This window comes from Phoca vitulina, unplaced genomic scaffold, assembly GCF_004348235.1.
Source record: "Phoca vitulina isolate PV1807 unplaced genomic scaffold, GSC_HSeal_1.0 scaffold14, whole genome shotgun sequence".
Taxonomy (NCBI): Eukaryota; Metazoa; Chordata; class Mammalia; order Carnivora; family Phocidae; genus Phoca; species Phoca vitulina.
The window spans coordinates 41,738,548-41,759,304 of NW_022589717.1; the positions used below are offsets into that span (position 1 = coordinate 41,738,548).

Sequence of the window (20,757 nt, forward strand, 5' to 3'; positions counted from 1 at the left end):
GATATCATATTCACATTCTCTCACAAGAGACTGTTAAATGACCAGCCTATAAATTTAATACATTTTCAATCTATCACAAAAAAATCTATTAAGATTTAATAGAATTTTTTCTAAAAAATTAATAACCAAAAACACTTTTGTCACCACCCTAAACACTTTTAATAACCACAAATACTTTCATGATATCTAAGGACATGATAGCTTTTTTTCATTCACAAAACATGTGATATAATGAATGTTTTGGAGGAAGGAGGCTTAATTAGGTAACTACTAGTACATTGTCTCACATCACTAAAGGTTTGCCCTGCCTCCAAGGCATGTAAAGTTCATTTTGGCAAAGATTAAGGGGACCCATGAATAATCCTTCATTGTGTAGAACAAATGCTATTATCGTGCCTGTATTTTTTCTTTCATACCCTTAGAGGGTAATCTGCATTCCTAAAACAAGAAAATCAGACTCAATTACTTTTCTAGCTACACTAAACTCCTGTCCAACCACTGTTCATGCACCTACTACAGGCTCTTTGCTCTAGCTCTTCCTTTTAGAATGTCATTTTCCTTCACTATTTGTTCAGCTCACTCAGCTCATTTAGATCTATGGTCAAGTGTCAGATCCTTGAATAGGTCTTCCCTAGTCAACGCATCTTCCTCACCCCTGCTTTATTTTTTTCATAGCACTTACTGCTACTTGCTATTGCTACAGAAATGTATATGTATTCATTTGTTTATTTTACTTTCTAACATTAGAATGTAAGCTCCAAGGGGGCAGAAGCTTTTTCAGTTATTTTTAGTGCTATATCCTGAATAGTTACTAGCATGCCGTAAGCACTCTATCCATAGTTTTTAAGTAAAATAAGAAATAAATAGTAAACAAAAGGGTAGATTTAGTTATGGGAAAATTGGTAGGACATCTTTTATTTAAGGTGGAGTGGGTAAGTCTTCACCAAATTAGCAGGGACTTTTAAGAAATAGTCTTATAAGATTCCATCCTAGCAAGAAGTAGCCAAATGCTGATTCCCTGTATTTTTTTTTTGTTTTTTTGTTTTTTTCTGTAGATGCTTAAGTATTCAGTTTATTTGGATAGTATACTTGAACATATTAAAAGTTACAAAGCCTAAAATAAGCAAGCAGCAAGTCAATAAAATCACAACTCAGAATTCTAACATTTTCACATGGTATCACTGACTATGAAATGCAAAAAGACTATAAATGTTTTAAGTGGAATGATCTCTAACCTAATAAATTACACTAGTATGACCAAAACAAATGATCACATACTGTAGAATACAATAGAACATGAGCTGTTCTCCAGGACTGCTTTTTCAAAGCTTGAAAAATTAACTGACCCATCATTTTAGGGGGGAAAAAGAGAAGTATGGACTACGAGGCTCTACATGTAGATTTTAAAAATTCTAATTAAAATATCTTAGACTATATTAGATGTTTACTTGACATTGGAAATGTAGTCAACTATCAAAGTATTTCTCTTCATCACAAAAATTCCATATATTAAGGATTTACACAATCCAGGAAAAAAACAAAAAACAAAACCCTAGAAACATTTTTGTTGCCTGAGCAAGTAATTTTCTAAAAAGGCTCTCCAAAATCTTGACTAGAGGTGTCATACTCTGCAATGAAATGCTTGAGTTCTTCAACACACCTCTCACCTATTTCATGTAAATTCTGTCTCAATCTGAACTGTATAGACTTTTCTAATGAAGGATCTTTTTCAATCAGCATTTTCACAACCATCCCAAAAGTTTCACAGTCTTGTCGGTAAACCTGTTCAATCCCTTTCGTTTTTGATGCTATTGCTTTAGAGAGACTGCTTAGTTGACTGTCTTTAAATAATTCTATGCCATCTGTTGCATTTGACTCAGGTTCCTCTCCCTGCTCAGTAAACAATGGTGCTGTAGATCCTGCCTCATACTCAATTTCAGGTAAGTTACACTCATCTGCCTTCTCTAGCTTTTCAGCAGCCCACTTGCAGCCTCAGCATGTTCCTTTTTAGTTAGCCTACTGGGTTTGTCTAACATCTTTGTTGGAGGAACTGCTGAAGAACATGAGGGTGAGGTGTCTCTTGATGTTTTCAAAGACTGAACAAGTCTCTCTTTACCTCTTTCTGGATTTCCTTCATTCTGCCGTTTGTAGGAGGCACCAGCACAGATGGACTTTCTATGTTGAGCTTGATGGAAAGAGTACATTTTGCTTCTTTCTGGAGAGTAGCTTCTACTACTGACACTGGAGCCAGACCTGCTGTGTGGAGAATCCTTTCGACCTACAGGTGATTATCTGAAAAAAGGAGTATCTCTTTTATGAGGAGACCGGTCTCTCGTGTAATGGGAAGAATAGAAACTTTTTCTTCTAAAGCCATCTCTCATGTCCCTGTACTCAGGCTGTCGACTTGCAGAATGATCATCTCTTGTCCACCTATAGCCAGATTCATCTCCTCTGTGAGGTGGACCACTTCTTCGATCATGAGAAAAACTGCGGCCCTCGTCATATTCTTGGTAATCAACATGACTGTAATATCTATTGTAGCTTCCTTCACCAGGTCTGTCTAGCAGTGACGGTTTCTTTGGCACAATATTAACTACTCTATGGTAGCCATCACTGGGGTGATTTTGAGGAGGTACTCGTTCTCTTGGAAGTCTTTCATAGTCATATCATCCTTCAGACCACATTTCATCCCTTCTGTAAGCCATTGAGTCCTTTCAGGAATCAAATTTAAAGTTTTCAACAATCTCCGACTCTGGGCTGCCGGGAGACCCCATAAATGATTCCCTGTATATCTTTACGGAGACCAAGTGGAGTGCCATTTCTTAAAAGAGCCCTTTCTAAATAAGGAAAGGAGAAGAATTTATCCTAAAGCTCCCTGCTAAAACCCGCATTCCATTGGTCAATGTCCCCATGGACATAATGCACCTACATATTATATATCAAAACTTCTCCAGCCTGTCACTAGGCAAGCCAAGTCCTCTGTGGGCCCATTCTGGCTGATGCCCTGATGCAATGAACTTGCCTTGTCAATCAGTGCTGCCAATATGGGGTTCTTCAACTGGTAGCAGCTGCAGCAGCAGCAGTGACCTGGCTTCTTGTCATTTTGAGCTTGTTTAGGACCATAACAGAAAATGTTTAGGTTCGTATTAGGTCCAGGCTGAAATACTATAACTTTTTCTCATTCAGCTTCTCCTCATGCTCAATTTCAAACCAAAGTTTGACTAAGATATTCCAAAGATGTGAATGGTATGACCTCATCCAAATGATAAGCAGATATTTAAGTTTCATAACTATGATATGGAGTCCAAGAGTTCTTGACAGGCAAAACATTCACTAGTCTAAATTTCTAAGACAATTTGGCTTCTACAAGTGTTAAGTTGTATTAGTTGATAAATTTCATAGCCTTCGTCACTAAATGTTCATTTTGTGGATTCATCTTAAGGAATTATTTGCCTACTGAGGGAATATCCTTTCTAACCCAAGATTGGCTCTTCATAGAAGAAGCAATACAAAGTAAATTGCTAAATATTCTGGAAAGTATTAGGCAAGTGTAATTACAATTGTTTGAAACAGAGGGTTTGCTAATTATCTTTAATTACTGACATGACTTAAGTGGTAAGTATTGAGGAGGCAGCCACCATCTACCCAAACTAACATACTTTCATAACTTGTTTAGCTGTTGAATCCAATGAAGTATAAGCTCCATTAAGACAGAGAATGGCTCTATTTTATTCACCCGTTATATGGTAGGTCCCTAAAACATATTTATTGTGGCTAGAATCACTAGCTACTTAGAGGTGGTCTAAATAAACACCTCTTTCCTGTTCATTTTACCAATTTAAGTCATGTTGCCTATCGTCAGTTTTGTGTTCTGCTTTCTTGTGCAAATGCATGTTTTTTTTTTTAAAGATTTTATTCTTATTTACTTTAGAGAGAGAGAGTATGCACAAATGTGGGGAGGAGCAGGGGGAGAGGGAGAGGCAGAGAATCCCAAGCAGACTCCTTGCTAACCATGGAGCCCCACATGGGGCTTGATCTCACAACCCATGAGATCATGACCTGAGCCAAAATCAGGAGTCAGTCACTCAATTGAATGAGCTACCCAGGTGCCCCTGAATCTTTTATATATATATGTGTGTCTTCTTTCTCTCTCCCTCTACTCTCCTTCTATGTAAATATGCATATATACACATAATGTCTATATCTGTTCTATAATATACATTGATACATGTCATATATATGCAAATATATATTAAGTTCCACCAATTAGAATATATACAAACTATCATTTAATACCTACATTGTGGAGTCATTCATATTGAGATTTGTCTTATCACCCAAAGAGTCTTCTTAAATTTACCCATTTCAATCTTGGATAATATTTTTTTTCAGTGCAAACACATTACGTTGTTTAAAGATAAACCAATGCCTGGGTGAAGATTTGTTACTGGCATGACAGGAGTTACATTAAAACTAAAAATTGACTCTCATAACCCAGATCTATAAGTGAATGTAAGCAGATTAAGCAGGGTCTTTTAACTTCTCTCTTTATTGCCAATCATAAATAAATACTGACTAGAAAAATGTCCTTGGAAAAGCTTGGTCTCTGGACTCTGAGAGACTTGAATTTGAAACATGATCCACCATTTTCTTGCAATGAAACTTTAACAAATCAATCCTTACTTTCCTCATCCAATAAATGGAGGTATTTATTGGACCACATTTTCAAGGATAGTGTGGAGTCAGATAGAACAAATTATGTGGTATATAGTAGGCATGCTACATTTAGATATTTGTACAAGAGACATAGAACCATCGAAGTATTTATATGTAATCTATTTTGGAATTTAATTCTTTTGACATTTTCCCTTTGTGAAATCCTAGGCCATTCTCTTCTCTTGACTTGACTTTTCCTCTTCCGTAGAAGAACAATATAAGGATTATGTTGAATCTCCATGGCTGGGAAAAGATAGTCTGTATATGCAAATACGTTAAATGAGAATTTTTCTGTTGTTAAAAGTTGGGGCAGAGATCCCAGTGGATTCCTGTGGAAAGGTAAAATGAGAACTACATGCCCTAAATCATACTGGATAAAATATTTTGAAACTGGTTTGTGACCCTTAGTGTATTATCCAACTCAGAACATAAATGAGATTTGTTTGAAAGTTGTAGAGACTGCAGAGCATGGATTTTTCAGAGGAATTGTCTGCCTATTGTGCTTTTGGAGATAAACCTATATAACTTTAAGCTATGTGAACGAAAGTTCAAGATAAGTATTTGTGGACTTTGGCATGTGTGCATTGGAGATGGAATAGTTCAGGGAATGATTTCTGGCTCACTTTTGAAATCATCTGTTTTGGGACTAAAGATCAAGAAAGGATGCTTAAGGATTTAGGGGACCAGACATAGACCCTGCAAAATAGGATCAACTATGAGCTATTTTGAAAAGAACCCCACACAAGAGATCCTTGTTCCCAGGGGCAGGTTGATATCAGCAGAACAATATTGACATGTATATTTAGATAAGAAACCAAGGTATAGGTTGTAAACGTCAATTAGAAGTGGCATTTTTTACAACAAATGGCAGTTCAGCCATCCCAGATTACTACAGGAGATATAGAGAAGAAAGGGATCATGTGCCTTGATACCTACAGGCTTCCCAGGGGGAAGGAAGACCAAGTTAAGGAAGAAGGATATTTGAAACTGAGAGTGTAGGGTTTTTTGTTTTTGTTTCTATTTTTTTGTTTTTTACTTTACACAGGACTGGATGTTTTAATGCCTAAAAATCATGTATTTCCTGAGAGTATATGAAAATGTAAAAGTTGATGAGGATGTGGTCCATGGACATGGGTAAAGATATTTCTCTTTTTGTACTGTAATACATACTGTATGTATATATATATATACATATATATATATATATATATATAGTGTGTATATATATATATATATATATTTCAGATAAATTATTAAATTTATTTATATTTCACCATTTAAAAGCCAGAACATAACAAATTTTACTTTCTGGAAAGTCATCTTATTAGAAATACAATGAAGTGCCCTTAATACAAGGAAATCAGTTTCTTGGTACCACCAGTGAAATGGACACACTCTCATCCATTCCCTCAGATGAAGACTTTGTCAAATTTCCCTCCAAACTTAGACTTCTCAGTTCAGGGAGGTCAGAGTGAACTTTTTCCAGAAATTACACTGAAGACATGGACCTTAACATTTAGGCCCTCCCAAGCAACATCACATTAGAAAAAATTATTTTGCCCACAAAGGACCCTGTCTTTGCTGGTTACTAGGCATTCTTTTAACAAATACAATTCTTTTAACAAATATTTCCATGAACTTAACATGGAGCTTAACTCCTTGTAACAGTGGAGTTGAACAAATGGATTCAGTTAAGCTTGGTGGGATTTTTTTGTTTTTGGAAATTGATTTGAACACTCATCAGGTGATCCAGGAATCCATGAGGATGATGTTGGGAAGGTATCATAGAACAGATATTATCATCTGTGGTAGGCACAGAGATGCACCACCCAGAGCTCTCTTCAAGGAAGGACTTGTTGCCTGGTAGTAAGAAGTACATTCAGTGGACACCTCCTTTGGAGATTTCCTCAATAAAGAACCACTTTGTCCAAAGTTACACCCTTTCCAGAAAAGTCTATATCTTCTGTTTGAGCTAGGCACAGCCCCTTCTACCTATTATGGAACAATCTGTGTGGCAGTAATTGTTCTAGAACTCTCTACCAGGTTGACCAAAGTTTTTTTCAGGTCTACATTATACTTTAGCTTCCTTCTTTTATTTCCCCTTCTTTCCACAGGTACTGATCCTTATCACTATGCACTGAAATCTGTCTCAGCACTTGCTTCTAGACAACCCACCAGCAATAACATGGTTAAGATGGGGTTTTAGAACTGGATTATTCATTGCCTGGCTGCAATGAAGACTATCAATGATGCAGGTGAAGCATAGATAGACCCCAATACAAAGCGACAGTTGTAAAAACATTCACCAGCATGACTTTTGATTACTATTACTATTACTATATATTACTATTACTATTTGCTCAAGCAAATAGTAGCCCCAATTGCACCTGTGATACCAGTTGCAGTATTTTCTTCCTGTAGCAGTCTTGTATAACACAGGTAGGTTATAAGAGCCAATGATTTGGTGGATAAATTATTTTCTATCCCAATTAGCAAAGAGGATAAGAAATACTTCAAATTTACATGGAAAGGAAAAAAATAAATAGATAAACATCTACAGTTATTGTCTCAGTCTATATTAACTCTCCCACCTTCTAACATAATAGAGTCTAAGAAAATATGGGGTATCTAGACATCCTGCAAAGTATTACACTAATCCATTACATTAATGACATTATACTGACAGTCCGGATGAACAAGAGGTAGCCAGCAACTTGAAGCATTAGTAAGACACATGTGCTCCAGAGGTGAAAGATAAACTCTATAGATCTAGACACATGCATAAATTTTAGTAGTCCAGGAATCCAGTGCCCAGGGCAATATTAGATATGCCCTCTAAAGTTAAAGGTAATTATTATACTTTGAATCTCCTAGCATGAAAAGGATGAACATTACACGTAGAATCTCTTTGGGTTCTTTTTTTTTAATTTAATTTAATTTTATTATGTTATGTTAGTCATCCTTCATTACATCATTAGTTTTTGATGTGTGTTCCATGATTCATTCTTTGTGTATAACACCCAGTGCTCCATTCAATATGTGCCCTCTTTAATACCCATCACCAGGCTAACCCATCCCCCCACCCCCCTCCCCTCTAGAACCCTCAGTTTGTTTCTCAGAGTCCATAGTCTCTCATGGTTTGTCTACCCATCCGATTTCCCCCCCTTCATTTTTCCCTTCCTACTATCTTTTTTTTTTTTTAACATATAATGTATTATTTTTTTCAGAGGTACAGCTCTGTGATTCATCAGTCTTACACAATTCATAGCGCTCACCATAGCACATACCCTCCCCAATGTCTATCACCCAGCCACCCCATCCCTCCCACCCCCACCACTCCAGCAACCCTCAGTTTGTTTCCTGAGATTAAGAATACCTCATATCAGTAAGGTCATATGATACATGTCTTTCTCTGATTGACTTATTTTGCTTAACATGATACCCTCTAGTTCCATCCACGTCATTGCAAATGGCAAGATTTCCCTTTTTTGATGGCTGCATAATATTCCATTGTATATATATACCACTATTCTTTATCCATTCATCTGTTAATGGACATCTAGGCTCTTTCCATAGTTTGGTTCTTGTCCTAAATTCAGCATATTCCACATGTAGGAACATTCCCTGGTCCTCTGTGACTGAGTGGTATGAAAGGCTACCCGCTTTGAGTGGAGCGCAGAGCAGGGAAAGACTGTGCAGGAGGCACAGCCTGTGTCCTAAGAAACACTGCTAAATGGGCTACATGAATGAACAGACTCTTACCATGTAGGAAGTGGTAAAAGACATTGATTCTGGAAAGAGAAAAAAACTGAGTCTCTACTCACTATCTAAAACCTTAACCATTCAAAGGAATATTGGATAGCTTTCTTTTGATAGTCAAGATCTTCATATCAGGCTTTACAAGATTCATGGAAAGTGGGGAGAATCTTAAATGCTATGGTTCCTACATCGACTGGGATCATATATAATATCAGTTAGTCCATAGAACTACTCACTGGAGGTAGTGAGATCGGACAGATGGTAATTCAAAACAGAGTAACCCAAGATATGACATTAGCCTCTTGAAGTAGTACATGTGCCATTTTAAAAGACTATTATTGTTATATTCCTATAGACTCTTCTAATTTTAAATTTTGGCAGATTTGGGAAAAAATGAAGAAATTGTGATATTAGGTAATTTGGCTAATGCCGTATGTCTTGTTCTGAGAGTTCTTCATACTGGGGATAAAATCTCTTCTCCAGGTTTAGACCTGACACTCTTGGCCCTTGACTTAGAAATCAGTTCACAAACTGTAGCCAGTATCCTTCTGTTAATATTTTAATCTGCAGTGTTCAAATGTGTCATCTCCAGAGGTTTTGAATCCATGAGATGATGTGACAAATAATAATATCTCCCAAAAGGAAGAGAAAACCTTGACATATATGCAATTTTTAAATGTAAAAAAAAAAAGTGCACACAATAACATGGCTAAATTTCATAGACATAATGTTGAACAAAAAAAGTCAGACAAAATAGTATTCTTTATAAGTTCATATTTGTAAAAATATTCAAAAACAGGCAAAACCAACAAAGTGAGTGATAGAAGTCAAAATTGTAGTCACCTCAGAATAAGGAAAAGTTGAGGGTTCAAGGTGAAGGGGAATGAAGGAAACTTCTGGAAATAGTCTACATCTTGATCTTGATGATAAATACATGGGTGTATTCACATATAAAAATGTATAGATGTGTACACTTAAAATTTGTGCATTTTATGTATGTCTCAAAAGTATTAAAGACAAAAAAGTACAAACAACAACAACAACCTTAGAAGGAAACCAGGGGATGGTAGACACAATGAAATATTGAAAGATACTGGGAATTTGTACTTTATCAGGTCCTACTTAAGAGTGATTCTGCATTCTAGTCCCAGCCTTAATTCCTAATGTCTTCCATTCCCAGGCAAACCATTTATTAGGTTTTTTGAGTTATTATTATTTTTTTTTTGAGCTAGTGCTATACTTATGATAAAACCACCATTCTGGCTCCAAAGTTATCATACATAAACACTCTTCAATATAAATATTTTTAATATTTCTCCTAATAATTATGTCTAGCTATAAAATAAGTCAGTTATAATTTCATCTTTTTGAAAACATTGAATTTTCCCTTATGAAATACTTATTTATCTGCTTAATGATTGACTGTTAATTATAAATATTAGATTTCCATGTTAAAGATAATAATTTTATACTCAAAGCAGGGATCTACCTCACATAGTGACTTTTATGTGAAGATTAAGACTTAGGATGTTCATGCGCATAGCTGAATTATAACTGGGAATTAAAAGTCACTAATGGAATTTCTGGTTCACATCATTAGGAACTGAAACAAATTTGTTAGTTATGTAACAATATGTCACTCTTGGTGCTTCTGCCTCACATATTGATTTTTCTCGATCTATGTGATAAAATTTTATGACTCTCTTAAAACTCTAAACTAAGATTTAAACTAATGTAGAAATAAATTTGGGGTTCTTAATTCTGGAATTTAAAAAATGCTAATATAATCACCTGAATTGGAGACAAGGAATGGAAAAATGAATAATTTTAAATAATAAGAAATGTTAATTGTGCAATTTTGGTTTTTTGTGGGGTTTTTTTTGGTATATTCACAATTTGAGAATGAGTGCTTAATCATTCCATTTTTCAAATACATTAACTATCACAGACAATTAATACAATTTGGAGTTTTATTGGGTTTAAAGGAATTTTAACTAGGTATTGTACCATGATATATCCAAAGACAGCCATTAGGTATTTAAATCTTATTAAAATGTACATTGCCATATGGGTATTTGTGAATAATTGAACAACTCTTTACCCATAGTGGAATACCAAGAAACTTTTTAATCACCTTGCTATTTTAGCACCTTTGTAACAATGTTCTTCTAACCTGCATTTTTAATTTTCATTTTCTTGATTTGCATCTATTAAACTTTCTAATTTAAATTCATAGTTTTTCATTAAAAAGGCTTAAGCAATGATGCAGGAAAGGTACTCTTGGGGAATTTTTTTTTAACCAATTTTTGTCATCTATGAATTTCATCCCCTACTAAGTCTTGAGTAGAAGTACCTTCTTAGCAATATATTTCTATAAGTGCAAAATATATTCCATGTAAAAAGAACACCAGATGTTTTAAAATTTATTTCTCTCCTAAATTAGCGCTGTGATCACTTCTAGAATAACACTAGAAATTACATACGTAAATATTGTGAAGAGGGATCTGTTGTAGGCTTAAAGACATTTTTTTATATGTCCTCCATCTGCATTGAACACCAAAAATTGTATGCACTTCACATCTACTGATTTTTCATCTATGTCTTTATCTGTATGCTCTTTTGAGCTACTTATTTTTTATTTTATACATACATTCCTACATGCTGATTTTTTTGATATATATATACACATACATATATATACACATTTTTTTTTAAATTAACAGAGTACAATATTAGTTTCAGGTGTACAATATAGTGATTCAACACTTACACTGACTTTATATAGTTATCCACAAATATACGTAGATTTTTTCACAGATATATAAAAGTTTGTTTTTAATTTATATGTCGGTAAAGATAATGACATTGACCTTGACAAGGAAGTAATAAAAGTAAAGTTAAAATTTTTTAAATCATAATATCTATTACTTATCTAAATTTAGAATACTAAATTTGCTATTGAGTGCCTTCTATATGCAAATCATTGTGCTTATGTCTAGGTGTGATTTAAAAAAATGGCAGCTTTGTCTACAAAGAAGTAGAATCACAAGGAACTTATACAGTTGAAGAGGAAATTTCTATTTCCTTTTTGTGTATGTTTTGAATTCATTATAACCCACTGCTCTGCTTTTGTAGCTTCAAGTTTGGAAAGCTGGTAATAATTTTTATACGATGTAGTCCAATCCTCTAGCAGGATTTGATGAATACTGAATCTAGGTGCTCTAGCAAGATTCCTTAGTGATAATTTGACATTGGAATTATGAGATTTTATGTTTGTTTTTTCTAGTACCTTAACAGAACAAATATAAATTTAAGACCCATGATATAGCCATGCTTTCTATACAGTGAATATGAAGAAGCAGGGAAATATGATTTGAGAAATCAGAGAAATTTTCACTGAGCTTTCACACTAAAAGAAGGAAAGAACTTTTATCATATAATCACAAAATTATTCATTATTAAAACTTGAAAATTCTTACTAAAAATAGAAAGAGAGAGAAGTATGTTGGATATGTTAATGTGCCAGTTAGAGTATACTATAGGTTTTCAGTTTGTTCATCTGTGAAATGGATGGGTTGGATCACCTGACCTCTATACCTTTCTGCTAAAATTTTCTTCATAGCCTTTTATAGCCCAGTCTTTAGGTTGTGTGATAAAATGTAGTTTTATTACATATAAATAATAATATGCACAAAAAATAAGTTGGATACTATTATACTTTTTGGCCTGCTTTTATTTCAATACAAATTGATCTATTTTGACTTAAGTAATATATACTATTTGGAAATCTAGGTGTAAGTAGAGGATAAAAAGTTGATAAAGATGTCATGATTTACTGAACTGAAAATTACTTTTTGTTGAGGTTTTGTGAAATAAAAAATAGTTCCTCAGCAATATTTGGAATATCTAATAAACAAAAAAAGGAAAGCACTTTAAAAATTTCAACCCATTCTTTGCTTATTTCCTGGATTAGAATCCTACACTGCACCTAAATTGAAGTGCACTCCCAAGCCTGAAATCAGGTTTTGCTCCTGCTTTCTCAATAGAATCACAGTCCCTTGGGAGCATTTTCCTCTCACTGAGCTACATCTCAATCAGCAGACAATTCACCACTGAGACGCAGTTTGAATTCTTGCTTCATCTAGTCACACTCAATTGAACATAGAGGCCTGTGATCATTAAAGGCTGCTGCTTTCTCCTGACAGCTTCATGGAAGCGATCCAGAGCTACTCAGTATCCGAATTTCATATTCCCTTGAAATTGGAGCTGCACACCGTGCAGGGCTGTGACCTTTTCGTTTAGGTTCTTCTTCTTCTTCTTTTTTTTTCCCCCTCTGCGGTTTGAAAGGTATAGGCACATCAGAAAAATATCACTAAGGACAATCACATAATAAAAAAGTTATAGGAAAGGTCATAACATACAGTAGAGATTAATTTAGTCCAGGTAGGCAGCTCTACTCTATATATTATTAAATGTTTGGGATTGAGTGATTGTGGGTACTGCTTTTATTTGTAGTTATTTAAATGGAAATATTTGAATATTAGAACTGTTTGTTTTTATTCAGGAAAATGTAAGATCCAGTTTTCGGTTGATTTGTTGGTGTTTTAATTGACAGTCCAGAGAATCAGTGTAATCTATAAGTATTTAACTGTTCTTAATTGATTTTAAGCTGTGACTCAACCTATTTCAAATTACATATTTCTTATCCATTCTTTTATGAATAATGTCTTAACTATATTTTAAACAAGTTAGATTTTTTCTATTCCTAAGTTATGACCTAGTGACCCAATTAGCTATTAGTGGTACACCTTTAATTAGTTCTTGTGTAAGCAAAGGCAACAACTTACTAAATACACAAAAGTCCCTTCTTACACAGATTTGTGTCCTAAATACCACATAGCCTATGTATTTGTAGTAGTCGTTTTGGGCACCACTGAAGAATAAGGCTGCGGAAAAGATGGAGATGGTGTGTGTGTCCCTGGAAGGATATTTAAGAAAAATTAGACGCTTAAAGACCTAATCTTCCCTAACTCAGTTAAGAATATCCCATTTATATCATCATTTCTCTTTCTAGATGGGAGAATGTGGATACATGTATTTGCAAATGAGTTTCCTGGGCTCATGGAAAAGAAAAGTAAAGAAAGAAAAGGAAGAAAAAGAGGCACAGGTCTATTAGCTCCAACACCTGCATCCCCAAACAGGGATACTCACTGTAGGCAAAATCGTTAAAAGAAGTGGTGGGTTAGGATTTTGTGTGAGCTTTTCCTGGAAATCACTTTTGAGCCAGGTTTCTCCAGATGAGACTGGCAATAATGACTGCCCCTGAGAAGGATTGCAAGATCTAATACTGGAAATGTTACAATGGGCTTATTCCTCCCTGAGTCGGTGTTATGTAAAACGCACAAGTTCTGTGCAAAACACTAAAGGATTAAATAAAGGATGTATTCCTTGACCTTTTCTCCCAAATCATTGATGAGGTCATTTGTATGTATCTTCTAACACTGAATGAAAGCCAATTCCACATGAACACAACAGAATATAGTAAACACTGAGCACATTGTCCATGGTGTAGCTGAGGAAACTCTAGCAAAACATAAAATATATGTTGAAAAAAAATTATTTCTTGAAAAGAAAACACTTTCTCAAAATTCAACTTTCATTTACTATAACACAAAGGAAACATTTAGTAAATAAGAGCTTTACACACGACAGGTCTAAGAGAAAAAGGGTTTTGAAGAGAGAAAATTTGGAGGGGGGAAGCAGTTGTAATGATGCTTTTCGAGTCAGGTCCCTTAGGGAGACAAAGTACTTCAGCAAATTTCATAAAGTAGTATAGGAATTACATGAAGAGAACTAGGTCTCATAACTGACCTAAATCCATTGAGTTGTAAATAAAATTTAGGTCTATTTTTATGACTCTACTAAGACCAGAGTCTACAGTGACTATAATGGGACTCTGTTTCCTGGCTCATCTATTGGCTGCATTGGAGTCATCTGGGGAAGATCAATAATATAGATTCCTGGTCCCTATCTTGAACCCACTCCACCAGAATCTCCAGAAGGGGAATGCAACAATCTGTATATTTAACAATTTCAGCAGTTTTCTCAGGATAAAACCAGCATAAGGACACTGTGAGAGGACAGGACAAAGAGAGCAGAGCATAGCTAAAGGTAATGATATGCAAACATTGCTTCTACCCTGCAGGCAAAAAGCAGGCCTAGAGTCTCTGATGTACCATTGCTCTATGATGCCCTTCAAAACATTGTTCTTAACATGGATAAATTCAGTTCTTGAGCCACACTCTTTCTTCTGTGTGACTTAATCTTTTTTCTGGTGTTTAAAAAACATACACTAACAGCATCCCTGAAGGTGCTCTTTAGACTGAGAGATAAACATGGTGCTTTACTGATTTATAGGAAAAATAGCTGCACTGGAAGAAAGGCAAGGAATGGGGGAATAGGAATAATATCTGGTCCTTGTGTAACATTTTTTCAACTTATAAACCAGTTTTTCCAGTATAATGTGCAGTCATGCTGACAACAACCTTAGGAGGTTGAAGAACCACCTTATAGTTCACTCTGTGGGCTGTTGAACTGGGACTTAAATTCTGTGGCTTGATACTACAGAAATATGATTGGTGTCCCTAAACCATCTGTCACAAACACAGAAAATTATTTTGAATTATTAGAAACATAAATGAATAAAGGAGTCTCTTAAGAAAGAAAAAAAAATATGTACCTCCATGTTTACTCAGTAAACTAACTTTAAAAAATAAAATATGGTATTACTGAATTCTGCAGCTTCAGCAAATACTTCAGTCCTTTAGGAATAAGTACAGGTTAAAGTGAAAAGATATATCCAGTTCTAGCACTGAGGCACTTACTTAGGTTTAGTCCAAATGGAAAGTAAAATTATGTATATATGCTGTTAAAGACTGAAAATAAATAACAAGTCCACAGGGGATAGAAACAAAATGATAAAGTAGTTAGCTTGGTTTAAAGGTGGACAGTAGGTATGGGTGATTAGTTTTAATTTCGGTACTGTTGAAAAAACAAAATGCAACCAAATAAATTTGAAGATCTAATTGGCTTTATTAAATGATTCATGAATTGGGACAGAATCCTATCTTGTTAACTCCAAGGAGTTGCACAAAATGGAAGGTTTTTATAGAGAGGAGGGTGAGACAAGAAGTTATTAGCAAAAGGAAAGACAGAATTGTTTCAGGAAGGTCAGCTTCCCCTAGGGAGAAGGGCAGGAAGTTTTATGCAGATTACTTTATCTTGCTTAGGGGGATGGAGAGGGCCCATGTGACAGATTACCTCATTGGTGCTTATCAGAAAATTCCTGACTGACCAGTTAAGACCTCATTTCTGGGGCAGCTATGAAGTGCAATTAGGTTAGGTATTAAGCCCCAAATCAATAACTTGGCCTAAGTGACCCCAATTTAGGCCAGTGATTTTCTTTTTAGCTGCACCATCATGGTGAACATCCTGTTTATGGCAGTTTCTCATCCTGATGCAGTTAGCATAAAAAAAGGCTCGAGTCTAAATGATTTTTCTGTATTTTTTTAAATTTAAAAAATAAATAAATAATTGAAATATATTTGACATACATTGTATAAATTTAAGGTTTAACAACATTGTGATTTGATACATTTATATATTGTAATATTGCCATTGCAGTGATAATTAGCACCTCTATGGTGTCACATAATTATCATTTCTCTTTAGTGGTTAAAATAATTAAGATGTGCGCTCTAAGCATGTTTGTTAGCAGATAGTCCTGTTCCCTGGCCCGAGTTCTTGAGTTCCACCGAGAAAGAATTAGGAGCCAAACTCTGAAGCAAGCAGGAATTTAATAGTGGACAAAGCGAAAGTATACTCTCAGAGTAGGAGAGCGGACAGCGGTGGCAACTGCACTAGGGGTCAGGGTTGTATGGTTGTTGATAATTGCAAGGATTATGGGTCTCTGACCGAGGCTGCCTCCAATCTTCTGAGGGACACTTCCTACTGGTTGGGAGGAGGAGATGTTAGCCCTACGTGGTCGGTGTTGGAACTGTCATGGCAGCCATCCTCCCAAAGGGGGTCAAAACCACGAAGTAAATGTATTATAATGAAGTTAGAGGTTACTTTAGGACAGCGGTTATAGGGAAGAGTACTAGCATATTCCTTGGGGGGTGGGATGGGGTTCCCAGCTGCTTGCATTCTGGAGGTGGTTGGTGGTTTCTGTTTTTTTCAACAATGGAACAGTCCCATTCCACGCTCATATCTAGCTAACTGCCTACTCTATCATGTTTGAGGATGCTAATACAGTATTTTAATCTGTATTAATGATACTGCGCCTTAGTTCTCTGGAGCTTATTTACTATTCATTTTAAGTTTGTATCCTTAAAAACAACAACAAAAAAAACCTGTCCTAACCTCTCACCCCCATCCTTTGGTAACTACCATTTTACTTTTTGTTTTTACTAGCTTGCTTTTTTTTAAGATTTCACATATGAATGATATCATTACAGTATTTGTGTCTCTCTGTCTGACTTGTCTCATTTAGCATTATATCCTCAAGGTCTAACCATGGTATCACAAATGGCAGGATGTCCTTCTTTATTGTGGGTGAATAATATTCCATTGTATATGTGTGTGCATATGTGTATTTATATCACATATGTAATATATATATGCATATGTATATTACATATTTTTATGCATTTTTTGGAAGACACTTAGGTTGTTTCTGTATCTTGGCTATTGTGAATAATGGTACAGATGTTTTTTTTTTTTTTCAGATGTATTTTTGATATCCTGTTTCCATTTCCTTTGGCTACATCCAAGTGGAATTGCTGGATCATATGGTAGACCTATTTTTACTTTTTGGAGGAACCTCCTTATTATTTTCTGTAGTGGCTGAACCTATTTACATTCCTACCAGCAGTGTACAAGTGTTCCTTTTTCTCCATATCTTTGCCAGCACTTGTTATATCTTCTTGATGATAGGCATTCTAACAGGTATGAGGTAGTATCTCATTTTGGTTTTGATTTGCATTTCTCTGATGATTAGTGATGTTAAGCATTTTTTTTGTGTGTACCTGTTGGTCATTTAGATGTCTTTTTTGGAGAAATATTTACTTAGTTTCTCTGCCCATTTTTAAAATTTGATTGTTTTTGTTGCTGATATTGAGTTGTATGAGTTATGTATTTTGGATATTAATCCCTCATCCAGTATGGTTTGCAAAAATGTTCTCTCATTCTGTAAGTTTGTTTTTTTTTCATCTTATTGTTTCTTTTGTTATGCAGAAGCTTTTAAATATGATCTAGTCTCACTTACTGATTTTTGTTTTTGTTGTTTGAGCTTTTGGTGTTATATCCAATGCCAAAATCAATGCCAAAGACTTTCTTCTCTGTATTTTCTTCTAGGAGTTTTATGTTTTCAGGTCTTACGTTTAAGTTTTTGATCCACTTCTGGTTAATTTTTGTGAGTGATGTAAGACAAATGTCCAATTTCATTTTGCTATATGTTTATCCAGTTTTCCCAACACCATTTATTGAAGAAAATGTCTTTTTCCCATTGGGTGTTTCGGTTCTCTTGTTGAATACTAGGTGACCATAAATGCAGGAATTTGATTCTGGGCTCTCTGTTTTGTTCTGTTGGTCTATGTGTCTATTTTAATGCCAGTACCATACTGTTTTAGATACTATAGCTTTGTAGTATAGTTTAAAATCAGGAAGTGTGCTGTCTCCAGCTTTGTTTTTCTTTCTCAGGATTGTTTTGGCTATTTGGAATCTCTTTTGGTTCCATACAACTTTTAGGATTGCTTTTTATTCTGTTTCTGTGGAGAGTGTCATTGGGATTTTGAAGGGATTACATTAAATCTATAAATGGCTTTAGGAAGTATAAACATTTTAATAATATTCTTCTGATTCATGAAGAGAGGATGTCTTTCCATTTGTTCATGGCTTCCATTTCTTTCATCAAAGTTTTACAGATTTTATTATACAGATCTTTTACTTCCTTAGTTAAATATATTCCTATTTATTTTATTGTTTTTGATGCTATTATGAATGGGATAGTTTTTATTTCTTTTTGAGATGTTATGTTATTAGAGTATAGAAATGCAACTATTTCCATATGTTGATTTTATATCATTCAACTTTACTGAATTCATTAGTTCCAATAGCATTTTGGGGACTCTTTGGGATTTTCTGGATAAGATCATATCACCTACAAATAACAGCAATTTTACTTCTTCCTTTCAGATTTGGATGCCTTTTTATTTCTTTGTCTTGCCTAATTGCTCTGGCTAGGACTTTGAGTGCTATATTGAATAAGAGTGGTGAGAGTGGGCACCCTTGTCTTTTTTCTGATCTTAAAGGAATATTCTTTTCAATTTTTACTGTTGAGTATAACATTACCTGTGAGTGTGTCACATGTGGCTTTTATCATGTTGAGGTATGTTCCTTTTATACCAAATCTGTTGAAGGTTTTAGTCATGAAAAGATGTATTTTATCAAGTGATTTTCTACATCTGTTGCAAAAATCATGTGATTTTTATCTTTCATTCTTTTAATGTGTCATATGCATTTATTACTCTTCATATGTTGAACCACCCTTGTATCACAGGGGTAAATCCCATTTGGTCATGGTGTATAATTCTTTAAATGAGTTCTTGAAATTCAGTTTGCTAATATTTTGTTGAAAAAAAATTTTTTTTTTAAAGATTTTATTTATTTATTTGAGAGAGAGAGTATGAGAGAGACAGCACATGAGAGGGGGGAGGGTCAGAGGGAGAAGCAGACTCCCCGCCGAGCAGGGAGCCCGATGTGGGACTCCATCCAGGGACTCCAGGATCATGACCTGAGCCGAAGGCAGTCGCCCAACCGACTGAGCCACCCAGGCGCCCTTGTTGAAAATTTTTACACCTATGTTCATCAAGGTCATTGGTCCAAAGTTTCCTTTTCTGATAGTATCCTTATCTGGCTTGGATAGCAGGGCCATGTTATTCTCATAGAATAAGTTTGGAAGTGTTCCCTCCTTTTCAATCTTTTTAGAAGAGTTTGAGAAGGGTTGTTGCTAATTCTTTACATGTTTGGTAGAATTCACCAGTAAAGCCATCTGGTTCTAGGGTTTCTATGTGAGGTGGGTTCTGATTACTTATTTAATCTCTTTACTCATTATTGGTCTGTTTAGATTTTCTATTAAGCCCTGATTCATTCTTTCTGAATACTTTTTCACTGCTTTTCTTGGAACTCAATCTCACCAAGACTATGACTTTCTGCTAACTTGCAGGGCAGGTGGTGTAATTAAATAAGCAATAGGCTAGGAACAAGGCAGATCAGGTTCTAGTATGCTTTTTCCATTGTTGGCTGGAATACATTATTTAATCTCATGAAAACTTAGCTTTATAACTTATAAAATGATAGACTTGAGCAAAATTATCTTGACATGCTCTTATGAATATTAATACATTTTGAGGTGCACTTGGGTGACTCAGTCGGTTAAGCCTCTGCCTTTGGCTCAGGTCGTGATCCCAGGATCCTGGGATTGAGCCCCAAATCAGGCTCCCTACTCAGCAGGGAGTCTGCTTCTCTTTCTCCCTCTGCCCCTCCCCCTGCTCACACACGTGTGCACTCTCTCTCTTTTTCTCTCTTTCTCTCTCTCAAATAAATATCTTAAAAAATCAATATTAATACATTTTGAAACTATAGATCCTAGTAGACTGAGGTGACCAACTGATCAATATTCATATATCTGTCTGTTCTGTTTACATGCAAACTGTTGTATCAAGACATTGTAAGCATTCTAGTTTTCATCAAGGGGTGTGATAGGCCAAATGATGGGCCACAGTGATATCCACTTTCTAATTCCTGTTACTTTACATGGTAATGGGGCTGTAGAGATGTGATTAAGTTAAAGATATTGAGATGGAGAGATTATCCTGGGTTATCCAGTGTGCCTAATGTAATCACAAGGGTCATTATAAAAAGGAGATAGGAGGATTAGAGCCCAAAAAAACATGTGATACAGGTGATACATGGATGCAGAGGTCAGGGTGATATGGCCAGGAGCCAAGGAATGTGGGCAGCTTCTAGAAGCTAGAGAAAGCAAGAAACAAATTCTCCTCTTAGAGCTTCTGGAAGGAAAGCATACTTTGATTAAGGCCACGTAAGACCCCATTTCAAACTTCTGACCTCCAGAACAGTAATGTAATAAATCTGTGTTTTTGTAAGTCACTGTGTTTGTGGTAATCTGTTAACAACAGTTATAGGAAACTAACACGAGGGAGC

General features: G+C 35.3%; 1 pseudogene; it reads right to left on the minus strand.

The window, feature by feature from the left end:
• Positions 1 to 1,558: 1,558 nt before the first annotated feature.
• On the minus strand, positions 1,559 to 2,705 carry LOC116637391 (annotated as a pseudogene).
• Positions 2,706 to 20,757: the final 18,052 nt, after the last annotated feature.